General features: G+C 39.4%; 1 protein-coding gene and 1 long non-coding RNA gene across 7 annotated transcripts in view; one reads left to right on the plus strand and one right to left on the minus strand.

Annotated features, from left to right (window-relative positions):
* Positions 1-5,375, minus strand: part of Scn9a (sodium channel, voltage-gated, type IX, alpha) — a 155,035-nt gene extending 149,660 nt beyond the window's left edge. For 2 of the 6 annotated variants that reach the window (XR_001781564.2, XR_374432.4), the window contains exon 1: positions 4,717-5,375. The gene's annotated coding sequence lies outside the window, so the exon portion shown is untranslated. The remainder of the gene's footprint in view (positions 1-4,716) is intronic. The other 4 variants (XM_006499033.4, XM_006499035.4, NM_001290675.1 and 1 more) reach the window with 2 other exon arrangements.
* Gm35265 lies at positions 4,025-21,515 on the plus strand. Its single transcript, XR_374598.4, has 7 exons — positions 4,025-4,742; positions 10,193-10,312; positions 12,366-12,570; positions 15,383-15,427; positions 17,204-17,339; positions 18,077-18,171; positions 19,660-21,515. It is a non-coding gene; the product is annotated as a predicted gene, 35265 (long non-coding RNA).
* Positions 21,516-22,545: the final 1,030 nt, after the last annotated feature.

A 22,545-nucleotide genomic window follows, 5' to 3' on the forward strand; every position in this document is an offset into this window, starting at 1 on the left:
AACTCAAGAACCTAACCTCCAAAGAACCAAACAACCCCATCAGAAAAAAAAGGGGGGGGTATAGAGCTAAACAGAGAAATCATAACAGAAGAATCTCAAATGGCTGAGAAGCACTTAATGAAGTGTTCAAAGTCCTTAGTTATGAGGAAAATGCAAATCAAAATGACCCCAAGATCCCACCTTACACCAATCAGAATGACTAAGATAAAAAACTCAGGTGACAGCACATGTTTGCAGGATGTAGAGAAAGAAGACCACTCCTCCATGCTGGTGGGATTGCAAATTGGTCCCACCACTCTGGAAATTAATCTGGAGGTTCCTCAGAAAATTGGAAATAGACTTATCTGAAGATCCAGCTATACCACTCTTGGGCATATACCCAAAAGATGTCCCACCATAACACAGGGGCACGTGCTCCTCTATGTTCATAGTGGCCTTATCTGTGATAGCCAGAAGCTGGAAAAAATCAAGATGTCCTCAACGGAGGCATGGATACAGAAAATGTGATTCATTTACACAATGGAATATTATTCAGCCATTACGAATGAGGATATCAAGAGTTTTTCAGGCAAATAGATGGAACTAGAAAATATCATCCTGAGTGAGATAACTCAGACCCAAAAGGGCATGCGCAGTATGTACTCATTAATAAGTGGATATTAGACAAAAATGTACAGAATACCTAGGATACAATTCACAGAACTCAAGAAGATTAACAAGCAGAAGGGCCCAAGTGGGGATGCTTCATTCACATTTGGGAGGAGAAGAAATCAACCAAGGAAGACAGAGGGAGGGGGAGACCATGGTGCGAGAAGGGAGGGAGAAAGGGGAACATGATCAGGTAAGGGGAAGGAGACAGGCTTGTAAAGTGGAGGAAATAGAGAGGCATATTTTGTATGAAAAATATTGGGGTATGGATGCAATTCTTTATATATCACTCTATCATTAGTCAGTGTCAGTGTTGAAACCCTTTTCTTGATCCCAATATTGGTGAAGCAGTTTCATGACCCCTTCCCCTTCTCTGACCTCCCTATATAAAGTACTTCACACTTGTAGGATAATTTCCTCAAGTACCTGGAGCAAACACAAAGATCATATGGAACCTAAGAATCATCTTAGCACACTGCCATGCCTCAAGTTCACTCATGTCTCTGTACTTATTAAAACTGGTGTTTTAATATCTTAAACAACGGTTTCAGTGAATCTCAAATCCTTAAAGACTTACGTAATAATGTCATCATCTTTGATTAGTTTCCACTCATAGAGAAATCACATTTGTTCATTTATTCCAAATTTTCTTTAATATTTAATCCATTTATTGCCAAGTCCTTCCTAAGTATACATTATAATCTACTTATCTTTGAACACATTACTACATGCACTGATGGAAAATGGGATTGTATTTCAGGATATTTAAATTTCATCTCTTCAAAAATCATACCACGAAGTTATAAACTCCCAGCGTATTTGATTACTTACAGTGTTGAAATATATATTTCTATTGTTGATGAATGGTACAGTGAAATAATTAATATATTCATGCACCATTATTTATATAAAAATATACAAATCCTCTACTGTTCATTTCAGCTCTATTCTAGAATCTGAGTTGGTAGTAGAGATGTTTTCATTTTGATTTTGCCAATCTTCAAAATAGCAGAGGAGCATAACAAAAACTATAAGATGACAAAGAAAGTTATAAGATCAAGAGAATCAAAAAATAAACCTGTTTTGACAGGGTATCAACAATGATCTGCTGGATACAGAGATCTCTTAGTTGAGATATAAAGTTTGAGAAGTAGCTTGACAAACACACACACACACAGAAACACACACACACACACACACACACACACACACACACACACACACACACACGACAACAGGCAACAGAAACAAGAAACAGTATTTGAGATATCCCTTGGCTGTGATATTGGCTGTGATATTGCTTCTAGTGTTCCAGGCACACTAACATACCAGTTTGGTAGGAACACACACACACACACACACACACACACACACAGAGAGAGAGAGAGAGAGAGAGAGAGAGAGAGAGAGAGAGAGAGAGAGAGAGAGAGAGGGAGAGAGAGAGAGAGAGAGAGAGAGAGAGAGAGAGAGAGAGAGAGAGAGGAAGAGAGGAAGAGAGGAAGAGAGGAAGAGAGGAAGCGAGGAAGAGAGGAAGAGAGGAAGAGAGGAAGAGGAGAAGAGAGGAAGAGAGAGGCAGACAGACATGAGATCAGAGGGAGAGAGGGAAAGGGGAGGAAAGAAGGGAAGTTGGGTTTTGCAGAGGTTAGAAAGAAGAGACAGATCAGAGAAGTTCAAAGAGTAAAGAGCATGCTAGAGGAACTTGCTATTGCTACTTCTCAGTCTTGCTGTTGCCACGTTTAATTAAAAAAAAATGCAGCAATGAAACAGTGAGTGTTTTAAACAGTAAACATGATGATACCGCTTCCAATGGAGAGTAAATTACAGGAAAGCAAATCACTGAAGTGGGAGAGAAGTATTTGAAGTACTATTGCAAACGAGGCTGACCTGAATCAACTTGGTGGCTGTGTAGATAGAAATTCTGGTGGATGAGATGCATGTGGGAGAGAAGACTGGAAGATCTTTCTAGAGGTGGGCAGAAGGACATGAGGTCATGAGGGGAGCACAAAGAATCAAAAATGTGAATCACACATTCTGATTATAAACATTGGGGAAAAAATTAGAAATCTCTTAGGCAAAAGCAAATATTATTAGCACGGGGGCATCTGCACGGGTCCATTTACAACTAATAAGCTTTAGCTCCTTTAGAAAAGTCATGATAAATTTTAGAAAAAAATACCACACAGATGCACATCCTTCTCACACTTGGCCACCGTGTGATGTGCAAACATAATTCAGCGCTTTTATTGTCTATGCAAATGAACCAAATGATTTTCCCTTGCCGTGGACAAAGAGAGTCGAGAATATTAAATAATGTGAATAAACGGCACTGCTGCCTTCTCTTAATTTCTTTGCAGTCAAATCACCCCAGCAACAAGTAGCAAAAAAAAAAAAAAAAAAAAAAAAAAAACCCACACACACAGAAGCATTACAGTTGGAGGGCTCCCATGATTACCTGCGGCTCCCCTGGGGGTGGGGGTGGGGGTGGGGGGCGGGGGGAGCTAGAGGCGCTGGATGCTTTTGGCAGACATCCAAACCTGACTCAGCTCTCTCCTTAGCAGCATCAGGTACACTGAAAGCCTAGTTCTGCATCACAGAACTCCAGGCACACTTTATGCACACCCAAGCTTCTGTGTACCGAGCACATAATGGTTTACTTCTAAAAGTGAACCCTCCTTTAAACAACTGTAGTTGCTTTTAAAAAGTTACCGTGAACAAAATTGGCATCAGTGGTCTAAACAGTTCGTCTATGTTCCATTACATCAAACGCCATATTTTGCCTGGCATCTGCTAATGAATGAGTTAGTCTAACAAACATGGTAATATGATACATAGAAATCTGATAGAAGTAGCTTTTAAATGAAAGAAATTCCATTTATCTTAAATTGTAAGAATTAAAACTCCAACTTAAATACGTGAAAATGGCAAAAACAGAAAGAAAGGATGTCTCTTTCACCTGTGTACAGGGAACGGAGCTAGGAAAAAAAAAAAAAAATGTTTCTAGGCAGAAATGACTCTGCCCCCAACAGCGACTCACAGTCGGCAACCAAAAATCCCATCATTTGTGTAAAAGCATATATTAATTTGGTCTTTATCTTTTATAAGTTTTCTTTGAGGGAAAAAAAATGCCCCAAATTTGGTTCTGGCAAAATTGCTGTTGGATTAAAGTAATTTACTGTTGACTCTAAAACTTAAAAAAAGAAAAAGAAAAAGAAAAGAAAGCCTTGTAAAACTTTTTGCTATGATTTAAAAAACTGGCTTTAGTTTATTTGGTTGGTTGGTTGATTGATTAATCTTGTTTGGAACACACACACACACACACACACATACATACACACACACACACATGCAAAGAAAAAAAATTCACCCTTCGAGAGTTCATGATATTCAGTTGTACTATATACCAAATTAAAATGAACTAAAACTTTTAATTTTCATTATAAAGTGCTCATTGACCTGAAAAACAAACAAACAAACAAACAAACAAACTGTTAAGAAACGGGCTGGTTCTTTATTTGCCTGTTAATGCTTCTCTGGGGTGTGTAGATTTTCTGATCTTTCCTAGGTAAGTCAGCAATGCTGTGTCTGCGTGTTTATCTTTGCAGACACTCGCTCTAAAGCACATGCCTTTTTATTAGCTAGTCAAGAAGCATAAGCTGGCCCTGGTCCTGAGACCCATGTAACAACTCCACTGGAGTAGACGGAAAAGAAATAACAGACTGTTAAGCATCTCTACCTTTGTGTATATTGTTGAACCCGTAGGAGCCGCAAGAGTGTGATTTTTTGGGGGGGGGGGGGTTGGGAGCGTAGCTTTCCGGTTGAAATAGTTGGATTTCATTCTCTGCTGACCCCACCTTCCCCGCCCCCAATCCCCACCTCTTTCAGCCCCTTTAAATTCCTGGTGGTGCAATCCTTGGTGGCTAAATTCGAGTTTGTGAAAAACGGACACAGGTGGGTGTGGCAGTTGAAGGGAGCAAAGGGACCTTAGGTCCTCTTTCTTCCACACTCGCGGGAGTAGCAAGAGGTTGGGAAAAAAAAAAAAAAAAAAAAAAAAAAAAGACTTTCACTGACCTGGCCCCACGGATCATGCCCACCCGGTGAGTGCACCTGCGGATTCTGATCCAAGGGAAGTCTTCCTCTCTTCCCAGGCTTCTTTCTTCCCTCTGCTTCTTTCTTTGAAATCCTGTTGCTCACAGTGCCTGCTACTAGGAGTCCGGGATACCCAGGCTAGACCAGACCAGCCTGCACAGTGGGCAGGATTGAAAAGGCTAGAGTCGCAATTGGAGCGCAGGCTAGGCCTGCACGGAGTCTGTCTGTTTCTAGTCTGCTCAGGATGAAGCGACCCCGCCCTCGGCTGCCAACCGCGTCGCTAGGCCTCCTCGATGCTCCCTGAGCTCTCGGGTCCCCACCCCTAGCTCCCTCCTCCCAGCCCGGTAGACGGTGCAGGGCGGAGACCTGGCGATTGGGCGTGGTGATGCTAGGGATGCGGCAGCCTCTATACTCCGTGCTAGAAGAAGGGACAGGAGGTGGGTCGCACAGCCTCTCACCCGCGGCCACCTCTCTGGGTGGGGTGTGTGCGAGTGTGCGCCAGTGTGGCGGGCAGCTAAAAAGGCCCTTCCATCACCTCGCCCCACCTCCCTCTAGCTCCTTCCTTCCCTCCAGTTCAGTGCTAATGTTTCCGAGAAGCCACTTTATGTGGCTTGAAGGCTGAGTCGGAGAAAAACTGCAAGGCAGAGAAGAATGACAAAGGGTTGGAGCTTGGGGAGAATGTACAAAGCATTGTCCTCCAGGTGCCTCCCTGCCTGCAGAACACTGTTCCCTCCTTTGGGGTTTGCCCTTGGTAGAGCTGGGTAGTGAATGCTCAGAACCGATTTTTAGGCTGTGTCCTTTTCCTGTTTTGTTTGTTTGTTTGTTGTTTTTGTTTTTATAAGTGAGTGTGCAGTCTTCTAGATAGGCAAAGAATGCATATTTCTTTTTGAAGTTTGACTAGGCTGTAGAGGCTGGTCTAGGTGGGGAGGAAGACTTGGTTTAGATTTTCCTAGACTTAGGACCGCTCACCAGGATATGCAATCAACCCCAGGGATGGTGAATTTCAGAGATTAGTTCAGGGACTGTGGAAAGAAATTGTTCTTGGTGTGTGTGTGTGTGTGTGTGTGTGTGTGTGTGTGTGTGTGTGTGTGTGTGTGTTGTGTTGTGCAGAAACTTGGCAGGGGAAGCAATGGCAGAAACACAACAACAATCTGCGGAAAGAAGACATTGGAGGATGGCAGATTCTGAGACTTGGTGGATGGACTTCATGACCCAGCTTTCAGAAAGTTCAGGGCAGGTCAGATCAGCTTGATGGGCAAGGCTTTTTCTGCAATACTGTGCCAATCGCTCCACCCCCACCCCCACCCCGGGGAAGTGAAGCTTAAGTTCAATATCCACAGTTTGAAGCACCACATCTATATGGCCTGCTGTGCTGGAGGAAAGAGGGACTTTAATACTACACCCTTGAAAGGCAAAAATGTGCTACAAAGTGTGTACAAACACTTTAATTTTGGGGGCTGGAGAGATAGCTCAGTGGTTAAGAGCAGTGACTGCTCTTCCAGAGGTCCTGAGTTCAATTCCCAGAAACCACATGGTGGCTCACAACCATCTCTAATGGGATCTGATGCCCTCTTCTGGTGTGTGTCTGAAGAAAGCTACAGTGTACTCAGACACATAAAATAAATAATAATAATAAAAAACTTTAATTTTGGAGATAGCTCTCTGGAAAAATCATTTGACAGTAATTCTTAGAACTGTGTGCTAGAAAAGTAGTCACCTTTTACCTGGATGATTTCAGATGTAGGAAGAGTTCAATAAAAAACATAATGTACCATTTTTTTTAAACAATTCTAACTGTAGAGCAATTTTAGGTTCTCAGCATCACTGAGAGGACACATAGTTTCTTGTTCCCAGGTATGCAAAGAATCCTTTTATTACCAACATCTTTAATTCCATAGTCTGGATCTACCATAGCTGATTATTTCATTTCTTCATTACTTTCCAGTATTGGGGAATTTGAGTAAAGCATCTATAAATGTGTGTGTGTGTGTATGTTTGTAGACATAACATTTCAATTCCTTTCAGTAAATACCAAGAATACTACCATTAAATTGTATCATAAGAGAGATTAAATATGCAAGAAAATGGCAAACTATTCCAATGAGTCCATGTCTTTTTTTTTTTTTTTTTTTTCCCCTCACCAGGCATGGCTGAGAGTTCCTGCCAACATCTCTGCTGGTGTTGTATGTGTCAGTGTTTCAGATTTCAGCAGTTAGAAGAGATGTGAGGTTGTATCTCAGTTATGCTGTTGACAACAGTGGTATGATCTGCATCTCCACAACCATGGTGCAGTGTGGTGTCAGCAAAGTTCTCTGACATGTTCTTAAATCAGGTTAATGTGTTCTTGTATTCTAAGAGTTCTTGGTACATTGCAGCTAATGTTCCCTTATGTGTTTTGGAACTATTTCATTCAGGTTGTGGGTTTGTCTAATCATATTTTCTAACAAACACTGGCTTTTTCATAGTAGAAAAGCTTATTATAAACAAGGTATAAATTATCAATTCATTCTTTCATGTATTTATGCCTTTTCCTTACAACTAAAGTATGACCATGTCAACTGGATTGCCTATTTCTTTCTCACTTTTCTGTTTAAAGCATCCATTAACAGCACACTCTTCCCAGGGCACATCAGCTCTCTAAGAGTTTGCTAAAGACAAAATATTCTTTTGTTTGTCTAAGGAATTTGATGAAATATTTTTGATGATTTTTCATAAAGGCATGGTGAACATAATTCATTATTTTTTCTTAATTCTTTTCATTTTTCAACTCTTTATTTAATTTACCATTTTCTGTTTCTCAACTATCCTGTAATATGTTACTATTAACCTATATTATGTGATTCTTACATTTTTGTCAGCCATATGATTTTTGTCTGTTTAAACATGAAGACCATCTCCTTGAATATTCTTTTGAGTATAACAGTGTACACTGATTATTTGACACTCAGAGTGGCATCCCATGCAGACATTGTGGAGAATACCTTAGACAAAGTTTGGGTTAAGTTTGAATTATGAAAGGCAGAGTACACCTGGTTGATCAGCTAGTGACCACTAAGTTACTAAGAATTTTAAAATCCGCTCATCTGTGATTCTGTTAGAAAAATGTGAGGTGTCTATGTGTATAAATTAGTATCTATCATGCACACACATGAAAAATTAGAAAGTAAGTGTACTTTTGTGATAATATTGTTTTAATATAGAAATAACAGTACTATTAAAAATAAAATACAAATGCTAGACAATTACTGTAACAATAGGTTGTATACAAGACTGTCAATATTATTATTTAAGGAGGACAGATGAGGTAGAAAGTTGCTTTTGTGGAAGTGAAAAAATAAACAACAATTATTGTTTTGTTGCTGAGTGGATATATATACAAAGCAAAGTGTATTAGTGTTCTCTAGAGTCACAGAACTTATGGAATGTCTCTATAAAGGGAATTTATTGTAATGACTGTAGTCCAACTAACCCAACAATAGGCAGCTGTAGATGGGAAATCCAAGAATCTACATGTTCCCCCTTTCCATGAGGCTAGTTGTTTCAGTTCATCTTCTGTCTAAGCTGGAATCTTGAAGACGTACGTTCCAACAGATATGCTGGCAAGTAAGTGCAAACAGGCAAAGAGTGAGTCTTCCAACGTCTTTATGTAGGACTCCAGCAGAAGATGTTGCCCAGATTAAAGGTGTGTACCACCACACCTGAATATGGAACTTACTTTGTCCCAGGCTGACCTTGAACTCAAAGATCAGCTTGCCTCAGCTTCTTGAAATTAAAGGTGTGTACTACCTTGCCTAGGCCTAAGCTTTTCATGGCAACTATGCCTCAAGATTTCCATGTCAAGATCAGGGTAGGAGCCTGAGTCTTCTAATCTCAAGATCTGGATTAAAGGTGTGCCCTTCATTTCTGGGCTGTAGTTCATTCCAGATGTAGTCTAGTTGACAACTAGGAATAGCCATTGAACAAAGCAGAACATGGTGATTTTATTTAGCATTTTACATGAGATTCATTGATGGATGTCAGACATAAGCTGCTGATATGTTAAACTAGACAAATAATACAAATTATAACAACTAAGGAAAAGTAGGACCCCAGCTGTGTTAGCATCTAGTGTTTTGTGGTCTAGTTTAACATGGTGTCCATTTCTTGATTCCTGTCAAGAAAGTAAATATGCTTTGCTTTTTCACGCAGTTAATATTTAGATAGTATAAACATTTCTTAATTGCTCAGTATGAATTTTTCACATACATAGGGCCAATTAGAGATGACTCCTTCAGGCACGTTTTTGATAACCCCAATGACCTTCCAGTAGAGTAGTTTTAGATGAAAAATACTATTACCAATGCTGTATCTTGCACAAAGAAGTCTCAAGCTAAACAAAAGGGGAAATTACACAAATCATTAGTTTTCAGACATCATGAAACATAATACACAAGATGGATCTGCTTATTCTTAGAAGGTAGTTTCCAAGCCACTGCTCAGAAGTAAGGGACCACCAAATGAAGGAAGAAAGTAGCAAGTTGAGCTTGTCTTAGCAGATAGAAGTGATATGACAGAACACCAGGAGGAGGAAGCCTACCTGGCACACCAGAGATCAGGAGCCCAGTGCCCTGGAAGCTTTGACTGATCTAAAATTACACGAGAACAGCAATAATCAAGGCAAAAGGCAGAACTAGCATTAAGCAGCAGCAGGTTAAGAAATCCCCATATACCACCAAGAGGTGGTGATGTTTTATATTCTTCTTTTCAAAGGGAAAAAGAAAATCCCCATTACAAGAGAAATACTGGGTCAGTTCCTAAGAAGGGTTTAACCTTAAAAGCGAGAATCGTTGCAAGCTGATGTACTGAACCTGACATTTAAAAGCAAGTCTTAAAAGGAACCAACTAATTTTGATTTACTTACAAGGTAGCTAGGATAATATCCAACATTAAAATGCATCTAATAATGTGAAATTCACATTGACCAGCATCCAATAATATACAAAATTTGCCATCTGTACAGAGAAGTGAATATGAGCCAAGGCCATTACAAACATCAGTAGATAGGAATAGATCCAGAAACAAACAAAACACTGTTACCAAGGTAAGGACATAAAATTCTGCAATATGTCTCCTTTCTACAATAAAAGAAAATATGGACATCATGACAGGAGAGCAAGAAAACAGAACAAAAGAAAAATGAAACCAGGCGTGATGGTGCAGCCCAGATAGTAAAAGGCTAGTTGTGCATGGCATGGAGTGTGGGGTCAATCTTCAACAATACAGAAATTGGGCATGGTAGAACACACCCATATTTCCCTGACTTGGCAGACAGAAGGCAGATGATTAGAAGTTCAAGGTCACCCATTAGGGAATGTAATGAGCTCCAAGGCCAGTCTCAGATCTATGTGATACCATCTTATAAAATCAATGAATTCTCGAGAAAGAGGATACATTGATCTCAATATTTCTGTATTTGCAGTATCTGGCTCAAGAGTTCTTCATAAATTTCTGACTTAAGTGAAGCCAAGGTTTCTGACACAAACCCAGTGATCCAAATTTTAGATGTATGGCTGTGAACTTGCTTGAAAGCTCTTACATTGTAAGTATTAAATTTATTTATTTATAATTATATAATTATATTTTATAAGCATATTTTGATCATGTCCTTTCCCATTCCCCATCTCTTCACAGGTCACTCCCAACTACCTACCCATCCCCAAACCAAAAACCAAATACAACCCATGAAAAGAAAGCTAAAACAAAAAGCTCAAACGACTAATAACAAAACAAAAAATGAAGCAAACAAACAAACAGAAATGAAACAAAAAGCTCTGAGGGGAAAAAATAATGGAATTTATTTTGTTTTGACTAACTACTTTTAGATGTGCACACTGCCCTGGTGTGGTTGATATGCACAGTGATTTTCTTTTTTGCATTGCATATCAATTGCAAATGTGTTCTTGGTTAGGGATGGGACCCTGAGTCCAATTCCCACTCTCAGTACTGGGACTTCACCTGGCTTGAACTTATACAGGTCCTGTGCACGCTGTCACAGTCTCTGTGAGTTCATATGGGTGTTGGTCTTGTATCTTGAAGACATTGTGTCCCTCTTGTCAACCATCACTTCTGGCTCCTACAATCTTTCTACCTCCTCTTCCACAGAGATTGCTAAGCCTCCAGGGAAGGGGTTTGATGATTTCTATGATGACATCTCATTTAGGAAAGAGAGCTTCAGTGTCTCTCAGTCTCTTCACAATTTCCAGTTGTGGACTTCTGTGTTAATTACCATCCTATCAGCTGCAAGGAGGAATTTCTCTGATTTGAGCTGAGGGAATGGCTGACTTATAGGTATATCTGTATGTCACTGGGAGTCATTTTATTGCTAAGTATGAAGTTTATCATTTAAATAACCCACAGCACAATTTCCTATGATTTAATAACAATTGAATCTTTAATATCATGAGTTTTTCAAATTTGTAGATCTATGTGATTGTGGGTTTAATTTTGGTATATATTTAGTTTTAATGTAATTAAAAAACTACATTTACATTATGCTCTGCATTTTAACATAAGAATCAAACTTAAATAGCTGGGAAAAGGACTTAAAAAGAAACACAGTCTCTGTTTCTCTTGATCATTCTTCAGCCCCTCATAGGACTAGCGATCAAATTTAGGAGTAAATACCCTATCAGCCTATCAGATTTATTTAAAGCAGAATGTAATTATAATGTTGGAGAGAAGATCACACATTTAACTTGGAACCTGTTTTGGTGACGTTTAAATAAACTTATTTGCCACCAGAGCTTTCTAAGAATGTGCCATTTGATGAATAGTAAATTATAGCATATAATAAAATAATAATGCATGAGTGGTTAGAGTATTTTCATACAAATATTCAGAAAAGTGGAGCTATCCAGATGGACCAGCAGATACAGTGGGGACCTGGGTTATGTCTCCTCAAACTCACTTGGCAAAGAAAAGAACTGGATTGGAAATTTTGTCTTCTGAACCTCATATACACACCATGAAGCATATGTATGTCCACTAATCAAGACTCACACACTAGCTTTTAGTTTTGTTTACAGAGATTATTGATAAAAGTACTGGACTTTAATTCATGTTCCCAAAGGATCCCTTAGGAGCTCTTGAGTTGATGCTGCCTTTTTCTTTCTTTCTTTCTTTCTTTCTTTCTTTCTTTCTTTCTTTCTTTCTTTCTTTCTTTCTTTCTTTCTTTCTTTCCTTCCTTCCTTCCTTCCTTCCTTCCTTCCTTCCTTCCTTCCTTCCTTCCTTCCTTTCTCTCTTTCCTGTAATGAGAAGCTAATTACTATGTGCCTTGTGAGATGTGCCAGGTAACAGCCTTTATGTGCATCTTCCAGATGTGCTGAAAATTGGGTAAAAATATTCTCCTGTTAAAAATACTACCACATAGCTGCTAGTCAGATACCAAGGTCCAATAGCCCTACCAATGCTTTAGTGCCATAGCTAGAAGCATAAGTGTCTCCTCTTTAAACTTATTTGCTTCCACATATTCTTGTTAGAGTCATACTACAAGTGAATGATCATATTCAAGGAAGAACTGAATTAGAAATCAAGAAACAACTATACTTTTCAAAAGTGTTTCTACTAAACTGGCTAGAATAAAATCTTTTTAGGTTCTTCACTGATATGTAATATCGACCCCTTTGAGACTCAACCCTTTTGTCAAAGATGATGAGACATGATGCCCATTTATTAACAAGGACAGAGAAGACAGTTTCCTGCTAATTCTCACAGAGAAAAAGCAGAACATAGCTTGGATGAACAGTTTCAGCAAAAACCAAGAAGAGAGATGCCCAGAGATCCTACCCTGAACTCCATGTAAGTTCCTAAATAATAATAATAAAAAAAAATTGCAGAGAAATGTAGATGACTAGTGGATGACTGGTACCAGAAGCCAAGTCTGAAGAGACATGTGGTAGGGAGACAGAGTCCAGTATTCTTGGACCTTTCATATTCATGGAAGTCATCAACTGAAAGTTCAGCTTGAGGTCAGCAGAATGAAAAGAGTTTACTTGGAACAAAGTCAGGTGGCCACCTGAACATCACAGATTCTATTTATCTAGTACAGAGCCTTTGCACTGAGGTGGTAGTGTGGTTTATGAACAAGGTATGGAAGAAGAAGGAATGGAGAAGGATGGGGGTTAGCAACTGTAAAGTAACAGTCAAAATCGCGTTGGTCAGTACAAGTAACGACTGGTTTGATCATTAGCTATTTCTGTTCCAGAGCCATGGTGAGAAAAAAAGGCATTCTCTTCTAAGGTATTCATTCCTCTAAAGGCATTACTATGTTGTACAAGGAAGTTAGCTGAAGCTATTGAGGAAGGTGAAATTAATCAGATATTGAGACTTTGGAACCTGGGAAGCTAGAACCATTGGCTGGCAACTGAGGTTTATCAGGCCTGACAGGAGTCAGAACCTCTCTATATTTTTGTCTTCCTGTCAGTCAGTGTTCCAACAGTTTAGTTTAACTTCGTAGAGTCAGTCAACCTAAATGGAGCCAGTCTTTTAAGGAGCTAGGAGACAAGTATGATTTTGTAGATATGAAAGAATGCATATACCAAATCCAAGCAGATTAGTGATTTCATTTTCCTGATAAGGCAGTCAGAGAGATGGAACAGCAAAAATACAACAAAAAACAAAACAGAAAAACAAAACAAAAAGCCCAAACCAAACCAAACCACCACCACCACCACCACCACCACTACTACCATCACCACCACCACCACTACCATCACCACCACCAACAACAACAACAAAAAACCAAAACCCTCTAAGGAATGTTAGGATCTGGTTATCTCATGATCCATTCAGAGTGAGCTTGACTATTACGTCATTTGAAACTGGTCTGTTTGGGAATTTTGGTGGTTGTTTCCCAGAGGTCAGAGTTTCCTGAAGCTAACTCCTTGTGCTTAACTTCATTTTAATTCTTAGTAACTGGAATTATTTTTATAAATGTTGTTGAATTATTTTCTTCCATACAATAAGTCTTGCAGACATCTTTTCCCCCTCCCCACCCCATCTCTACCCCAGGTGGTATTCTTAAAGCAGAAGAACTTAAACTTAATAGTCTCTCTTGAAGGCACAATTATGGAGAGGCAAGCTATCTACTGACTTAGACAGCTTGATTCTGGAACATGCACTTAGTAGTAGGTTATGTTATTGCTATAGGGAAGTTTGCTATTCTGTCTCTTTAAGTACAATGTATGCATCCAGACAATACTACCTGAATTGAAAATAGAATTTGATATCTTTAGAAGAACAAAGTAAACTATAAATACATAAACGTGTCATCAGCTCATTTATTCACAAATATACCTGTTGACTGAAGTTAAATATGTCAAAGAAAATTACACAGTAGAATGTGGTGTGCAGAGTACCTAAGCCATTTCCTGGTTCTCAATTGTCTCTGATGGGTCCCTTAATGTCTATTTATTTTAGTTCTTTCCTATATAAATGGGAACACTTGTGATAAATTATATCAAGGTATTTTATTCCTTAGCTCTTTTTTCTTTTTATTAATATATGCAACATTCTGAATTAAAGTAAAATTAAGTAAAATTTCACTGAACTGTGATTTGGTAGAAGTTAAAAGATGTCATGAGAAGATACTTAATAGAACGGAGGTCATAGAAATGAATAAGACCTTGACTTTAGAGGACATGATCAGAAGTATTTTGCTACTAATGTAAATAATCATATACATATAGCATACAATATACAACATATATATGTATTTATATACATATATGAAAATAGATTGTTTAATTACTATGACATCTTATAGTATAAACACATCAAATGTTATATACATACATATACAGACTTCATATACAGACTTACAATTCTTACTTGTCAATTAAAAATCAAACAGAACAGAAATCCTAGCAACCCAAACTTACGTGATATATTTCAGTAGTTAGGTAAACATTCAAAAAATTACTGCAAGCTAACATTTTTCAATCATACGTAAATGTGCCAAACTCAAAATTCTACAGTATTTATTTTGAATTCATGTTCAAACTTTCCTTCGTCATCTTTGATAAACATTGCACTTACTGCCACCTGGTGTTCAAAAGATGTAGACTGGTATAGGTTGAGTTACCAGCCTGAACAGTAATGCTTGGCTATTCAGCCTCACACTCATCTTTATCAAATCAAGAAAAAGCCCATAAAAAACACGGAACCCTTTTTGTGTTTGGCCATTACTACTGGCATGGGGACGTCCATGGAGTCTTGTGGATATACCCAAGGTCATTCTATTGTAGAAAACTGATTTCCTCTTTCCCAGCAGTGTGGGTAGGGAGATAGAGAAGATCTAGGAGAAGTCGAGGGAAGGGAAAAAATATGATAAAAATATATTGCATACAAATTTTAACAAAAACATATTAAAATCCATCTTTAAATGACATAAAGACAATCTTTCGACGATATATGAGTAATGTATCAGGAAATATACTTTGGCTTATCGATTTCACATATCTGACTTAAATATTGTTCTTTCTATCTCTTTGTCTCTTCCTGCCCTCCCCCCTGTAAAAACTACCTCTGAACTCCACCAATTGAACTGCCATAAACTCTACTGCCTTGCACTGCCACTCAACTTACTGACTCAACTAAACTTGCTGACTAGAACTCAGAGATCTACTGGCCTTTATTGTCAGAGCTGGGATTAAAGGTATGTATCACTATGCTTGGACCTAACATTTTTCTTTACTTGAAACTTGGTCTATTCTAGGCTGGCCTTAAACTAAGAGATCTGCTTGCCCCAGGTCTCCTGGAAATAAAGGCGTGTCTGTATTCCAGCTGGATCACAGAGACCTAGAAGGTCTTTGGGTGTGATTCCTTGCCAGAGCAGCTGTATTGCTGGATGAAAATACCTCTAACGATGAAAGAAAATTAAAAATGAGGATGGACAGGTATGAGATAGATTCAATGGGCAGACAGGTAGGGAAGATATAGAACAAAGTAGATTCCCAGGATAGGATGAGTGTTTGAGGAGAGAGACGAGAAGGGATAGTGGCATCCTTGGGAAAAGACTCATTCCTTGGGAAGGTTTCCTCACTCTCTATGCTGTTTCCCAAAGTTAGGACTTCAAAACCTCTTGAGTAAGTGTTTGAACATATTTCCAAGTGAGACCAGGTTTGAACTATTGATCTCTCCATGCTCCAAGCAATAAAACTATCGGTTTCTACCCCTAATTGAACTCTGCTGGTTACTGCTCTTGAGTGAAAAAGCGAAGACCCTGAGTCACAAGTGAAGGCAGAGAAGCACAGAGCATTTGAGGAGGGTACGTTTTGATGAGCTGTAGAAAGTAGCAATGAGTGCTACTGAAAATATTTGTATCTTCTATTTTTACTTAACTTTAATTATCATCTCAAATATATAAGAAAAAGAATAGCACGGCTCACACCTAGAAAATAAAAGAGATGGATGGATGGCAGGCAGTTCAAGTCAGCAGTTCCTATCTAAGCAAACAGAAAGGAGAGCAGACCAGAACAAACATTCTTTCCTAAAATTTCTCTCTCCCCTCTACATCTTTTCTTCTCTTCATCTCCCACCTTTTATCCTTCTTTCCTTCAGTTGAAATATTTACACTAAATATGTCTCATTTATTACTTCTATTTCATATATTACTGATATCTATCTCTGCTCCCACTATTTTAGCTTCAGTGGCTTAAATTTTGTCTGGACCACAGAAACAGCTTCCACACTGTGATGTTCAGTTTGCTCTTGAGCTTTCCTGAGACACTTGGCCTTATAGCCACACTTGACCACCTCATTTTGAAGACTGTATATACCAAATTTTCTAAACCCTTTTTGATGTCTTAGATTCCCATCCTGCACGGTCCCATTATGCCTGAAATTCCCTTTAATGAACAGTGTGTCCCATTTTATTATAAATGTAGGTTGAGTGCCAACAAAGACTTCTCAGAAAAAGAGACACTTAATCTGGACCAGAGAGGATGTGTCTTAGTCAGAGTTTCTATTTCTGCATAAAACATCATGACCAAGAAGCAAGTTGGGGAGGAAAGAAATTATTCAGCTTACACTTTCACATTGCTGTTCATCACCAAAGAAAGTCAGGACCGGAACTCACACAACTCAGGAATCTGGAGGCAGAAGCTGATGCAGAGGCCATGGAGGGGTGCTGCTTACTGGCTCGCTTCCTCTGGCTTGCTCAGTTTGATTTCTTATAGAACCCAAGGCTACCAGCCCAGGGATGGCTCTATTCACAAGAAACCCTCCCCCATTGATCACTAATTGAGAAAATGCCTTACAGCTGGATCTCACAGGAAGGCTCCTTTGTCTGTGATAACTCCAGTTGTGTCAAATTGACCTGTAAAACCAGCCAGTAAAGGATGTTTAAAACTTCAGTGTCTGAGTCTGCATGAGAAATTTCCAGCAAAAGGGGGCATTGTGTGCAATGACAAATTCTTTTGTGAATTTTCAGAGCACCTCAGTTCTGTGTCTATGGTAGGATGTACTTGAGAAGATGAGAGGAGATGAGAGAAGATGAAGTTCAGTGTTGTCATAAACGGATTCGAAGATTACCTGCCAAATTGTCAGTACTTTTTTGAAAAAGGGAGGTATGTCAAATGTTTCAAAAACACATGTCACCATCACACTTTATTTTTAGAAGCATCATTCCTATTGTGAAAGAAAATTACCGCCACGTGTGCTGGTGGGTGCATATCATCCCAACCTTCAGGAAGCTTGGACTGGAAGGCCTATGAGGTTAAGACTAGTATGGGCTGCACAGAAAGTCCCAGACCGACCGCTTTGAACTGAGACTTTTCTAAAATAAGATGAAATTAGTTCGTGAGAAAACTAAATACGAAGAAATCAGTCATGTGAAAATCAGTCATGTGAAGATTAAACAGAATGGTAAAGAGTCATAGATTGTTTAAGCATATTAGAGAGGCAAAGGGCATGCAGGACTCACACAGGAGAACAGTCAGGAGTAACCAGTACAAGCCAGTATACAAGCTGTGATGATAGTTTCTGTTGGGGTCACTGCACAAACCACCCAGACACTGATCATAGCCAAATAGTATTGGTTTATTGAATGCTACATCCTAAGACTGATTGATCAGGGCTGCAGACTCGACTTGGGAGATGGCTGTGATGCCCAGCTAGAATCCTATGGAGTTTTTAAGCCACAAACATCTGTGTCTAATTATTTCACCAATCGGGATTTAGGGATACAGAACTTCTTCAGGAACATGTCTTTATTGTACACTTATCCTGCCCCCATTGGTTGGGGTATTCAACAGTGGCAGGGGACTTGCCTTGACTAACTTTTATATCTTAACTTTCCAACCAGGGTGTCAATTACCAATTACATGTCTTGGCCAAGAAGGATGTCAGTTCCCAGGGATGTCTTGAGAACTTAAACTTTACTGGATACCTACTCAAAATGTAAGTCTTAATCCAAATAGTTTCTTATATTGGTACAGGTGACTCTCTTATTTTGGGGTCCAACCCAGAGGCAGCTTAGAAAAGCAAAAACTATAAAAACTCATACACAGGTGCAGGAAGTGCTGCATGGTAGTTGGTTCAGTTCCAAGTTTATCATGACTAACTACACAAAGCAGTCCCAACTGACTTCTATTATGATTTGTTTCCAAGAACACCAAAGCACAGAACATAACAGAATATGTAATCAACTGGGGCATGAGAAAATTTCCCAGTAACAGCAGAAACAGCATTTGAGAAAGTTTCCTTATGACATTAGTAAAAACACAAAAGCACAAAATGCCAGGTTAGACATGTAACAGTTACCTAGGCTTTAAATTTCTACTTAGGCTTGCATCCCACCTGGGCCTTAAGTGTGGAGCTGAGACAAAAGGATGGACCATCTAGAGACTGCCATATCCAGGGATCCATCCCATAATTAGCCTCCAAATGATGACACCATTGCATACACTAGCAAGGGTTTGCTGAAAGGACCCTGATATAGCTGTCTCTTGTGAGACTAGGCTGGGTCCTAGCAAACACATAAGTGGATGCTCACAGCCAGCTATTGGATGGATCACAGGGCCCCCAATGGAGGAGCTAGAGAAAGTATCCAAGGAGCTAAAGAGATCTGCAACCCTGTAGGTGCAACAACATTATGAACTAACCAGTACCCCGGAGCTCTTGACTCTAGCTGCATATAAAACATGGTCTAGTCGGCCATCACTGGAAAGAGAGGCCCATTGGACAGGCAAACTTTATATGCCCCAGTACAGGGGAACGCCAGGGCCAAAAAATGGGAATGGGTGGGTAGGGAAGTGGGGGGGATTATGGGGGACTTTTGGGATAGCATTGGAAATGTAACTGAGGAAAATATGTAATAAAAAAATTGTAAAAAACAAAACAAAACAAAACAAAACAAAAAAACAACAACAACAAAAAAACAGTTTCCCTAACAAACCTTTCCTTATTCAGAACAAGAGAAGATTGACAAGGAAGTAGATTTAATAAAGGAAAATGATGTGTAAAGTTTTATACGTACTGTTTGAGTTGTTATTTGACAGACAAGTTCAAATATTTGGGGGATAATCAAATATGTATAATACAGTGTCAGTAAAATTAACGTGCTTTATGGTTTAAAGTTCCATTATATATTATAAAACATAAAGTTTTAACACAAATACATAAAACACAGTGTTGTTATAAAAACTGCACTTTTAACAGAAAAAAAATTTCTTTCTGGCATTCCCTGTGATTTTAAAAATTAAGTTGCAATCCCACTATATGTGTAATATGTAATACAAAATATATATTATATATTAACCTTTGTTTCTTCTTTCTCTCTTTCTTTCTCTCTTTCTCTCTCTCTTTCTCTCTCTCTTTCTTTCTTTCTTTCTTTCTTTCTTTCTTTCTTTCTTTCTTTCTTTCTTTCTTTCTTTCTTTCCAAGACAGTGATTCTCTGTGTATGTACCCTGTGTTCTGGAACTAGTTCGGTTAACCAGGCTGGCCTTAGACTTACATAGATCTACCTAACTCTGGCTCCCAAATATTGGAATTAAAGGTGCGTATCACCATCACCAGGCTACAATCATTTTCTAGATCTACACTTGTTAATTTAGAGACTCATATTTAATAGCTGTGCATAGAGAGGAGAGAAAGCATCCAGTGGATATTGGGTTATAGAAAACTGAGCTCTTTTGTACTTCCTCTTGGGGAACAATGGCTTCATCAAGTCAGAAGCAGTATGGATATTGATGGCTTATATCTGAGATCCTGTTTGAGAGCTTCTCTAGCTTGAAGGTAGCTGCCTCATATAAGATTGTAATTCTTCACTATTGCATATGCCAGCAAGATTTTGCTGAAAGGACCCTGATATAGCTGTCTCATGTGAGGCTATTCCAGTGCCTGGCAAATACAGAAGTGGATGCTCACAGTCATCTATTGGATGGAACACAGGGCCCCCAATGGAGGAGCTAGAGAAAGTACCCAAGGAGTTGAAGGGGTCTGCAACCCTATAGGTGGAACAACAATATGAACTAACCAATACCCCCAGAGCTCATGTCTCTAGCTGCATATGTAGTAGAAGATGGCCTAGTTGGCCATCATTGGGAAGAGAGGCCCCTTTGTCTTGCAAACTTTATATGCCCCAGTACAGGGGAACACCAGGGCCAAGTAGTGGGAATGGGTGGGTAGGGGAACGGGGTGGGGAGAGGGTATAGGAGACTTTTGAGATAGCATTTGAAATGTAAACGAAGAAAATATTTAATAAAAAATTGAAAAAAAGATTATATTGAAAAAAAAAAGATTGCAGTTCTTCAGCAGAGGCAGTCCACATCTAATGAACAATTCACACCTGAATGTCCTAATTTTTTGCTTGGACCACCTGAGTCCCTGGAGAAAGGTATTCAACTCCTCTATGATTGAAGCTAGAAAGTATTTTCCAGTGAAATACCACAGCAACCTTTTGGCTTGACATCTCTGCAACAGAAGCCAATCTGCATTGCTCACAATGCTGAGCAAATAGAGTCAGTTTCCTCCTGTTCAATTATTACAGGAAAACGGCAGGCATTTTGAGGAAAACTGTCTGCAGTCTCTAGAATTTGGCATTACCTCTGACTCTTCAATTAAAGGAAGAAAGACAGAACTGGAGGCCAAAAAATGAATTGGCTAATTGATAGTATCTTAGGAGCATGGGAAGGAGACAGGAAGAGCCTTCCAAGCAATGGAGCTGGCTGTAGTAAGGCTCTGGATTATTGATTTACACTGTTGGGAACTCAGAAGTTGAGATGGAGGGAAAACACCTCATAAGACCGGTACCCCCTTTAGGCGAGCATTGTCTTCAGAGTGTCTGGAGACCCTGTTACTTTTTGTGTTACGCCTCACTTTCTCATGTGATTACAGCCTGTGGTATATTATGACTTAATACAGGCCACCAGAGACATATAGACTAAGACTTAATGGACACAATCTCTTTTACTAACCTTTTGTCCACTGACCCATGTTAAGGGATGCAACACTGCTCAGCAAGCCGGGGAGGAGAGAAGGGACAGAATAGTGGTACAAGGCTGGGATGATTAACACTGGCTCATTGTAGCTGTATTGATCTACTTTATAAGTTGTGGGAGACTATCTGTTCCCAGGAAGTGATTTACATTATCACATCACATTGACAAAATCAGTTAAGTCTCAGGAATTCAAAACAAAATGTCTCAGTTTTGGACAACTTATTCTCTTTAACATTTTTCTGTCAGTCATTTGTCTTTATTAATAAATTGGCTTTGTAATGTAACTGATAATAATCTGCAAAATCATGTGATTGTTTTTGGTTTATTCTCAGCATATAAATTATTATATCACACAAAATGTAATAATATTTATGGTGTGTAATGAAGAATATTCATTATTATTATTATTATTACATAAATGCTAAAAATCAAATTTGGAGTTCTTAAAATGCAAGGTAAATTCTATATAACAGACAAATCTCAGACCAAAGAATATAATTTTTTAAATTAATTATTTATTTACACCCTAAGTATTGCCTACTTCCTGGTACCCCCTGCATCTCCCCTCCACTTTACCTCTGAGAGGTTGCTCCCGCCTCCAGGCATCCCACTTCCTACAGGATTAGGCACCTCCTCTCCCACTGAGACCAGACAAGGCAGCCCTCTGCCATGTATGTGCCTGGGGCCTCGGATCAGCTCATGTACGCTCTTTAGTTGGTGGCTTAGCCTCTGGAATATTCCAGGGGTTCAGCTTAGTTGACTCTGTTGGTTTTCCTATGGGGTTGCCATCCCCTTCAGTTCCTTTAATCCTTCCGGAACTCTTTCATAGGAGTCCCTGACCTCAGTCTAATGGTTGTCTGTATCTGCTTCTGTCTCAGTTAGCTGCTGGGGCACTCAGAGGATGGTTGTGCTAGGCTCCTGACTGCAACCACAACATGGCATCAGTAATAGTGTCAGGGTTTGGTGCCATCTAGGGATGGATCCCAAATTGGCCGAAGTCACCCCCACTGAGTCCTGGGAGCCTCTCCCTTCCCAAGTCTCTGCGACTTTCTAGAGTTTTGTTCCACCCCCACCCCTCATCCCTGGCAGCTGCATATTTCCATTCATTCTCCTGGTCCTCTGGGCTTTTCTTCTGTTTCCTCCCCACACCTGATCCTGTTCCCCTGCTCCCTGCCCCCTCGCACTCATGTCTCTCCATTCCTCTGCCTCCCACGATTACTTTGTTCTCCCTTCTAAGTGGGATTGAAGCATTCTCACTTGGTCTGTCCTTCTTGTTTAACTTCTTAGGGTCTGTGGGGTGTAGTGTATTATGGCTAATATTCATCCACTTATC

The sequence above is a fragment of the Mus musculus genome, chromosome 2, assembly GCF_000001635.26.
Source record: "Mus musculus strain C57BL/6J chromosome 2, GRCm38.p6 C57BL/6J".
Taxonomy (NCBI): domain Eukaryota; kingdom Metazoa; phylum Chordata; class Mammalia; order Rodentia; family Muridae; genus Mus; species Mus musculus.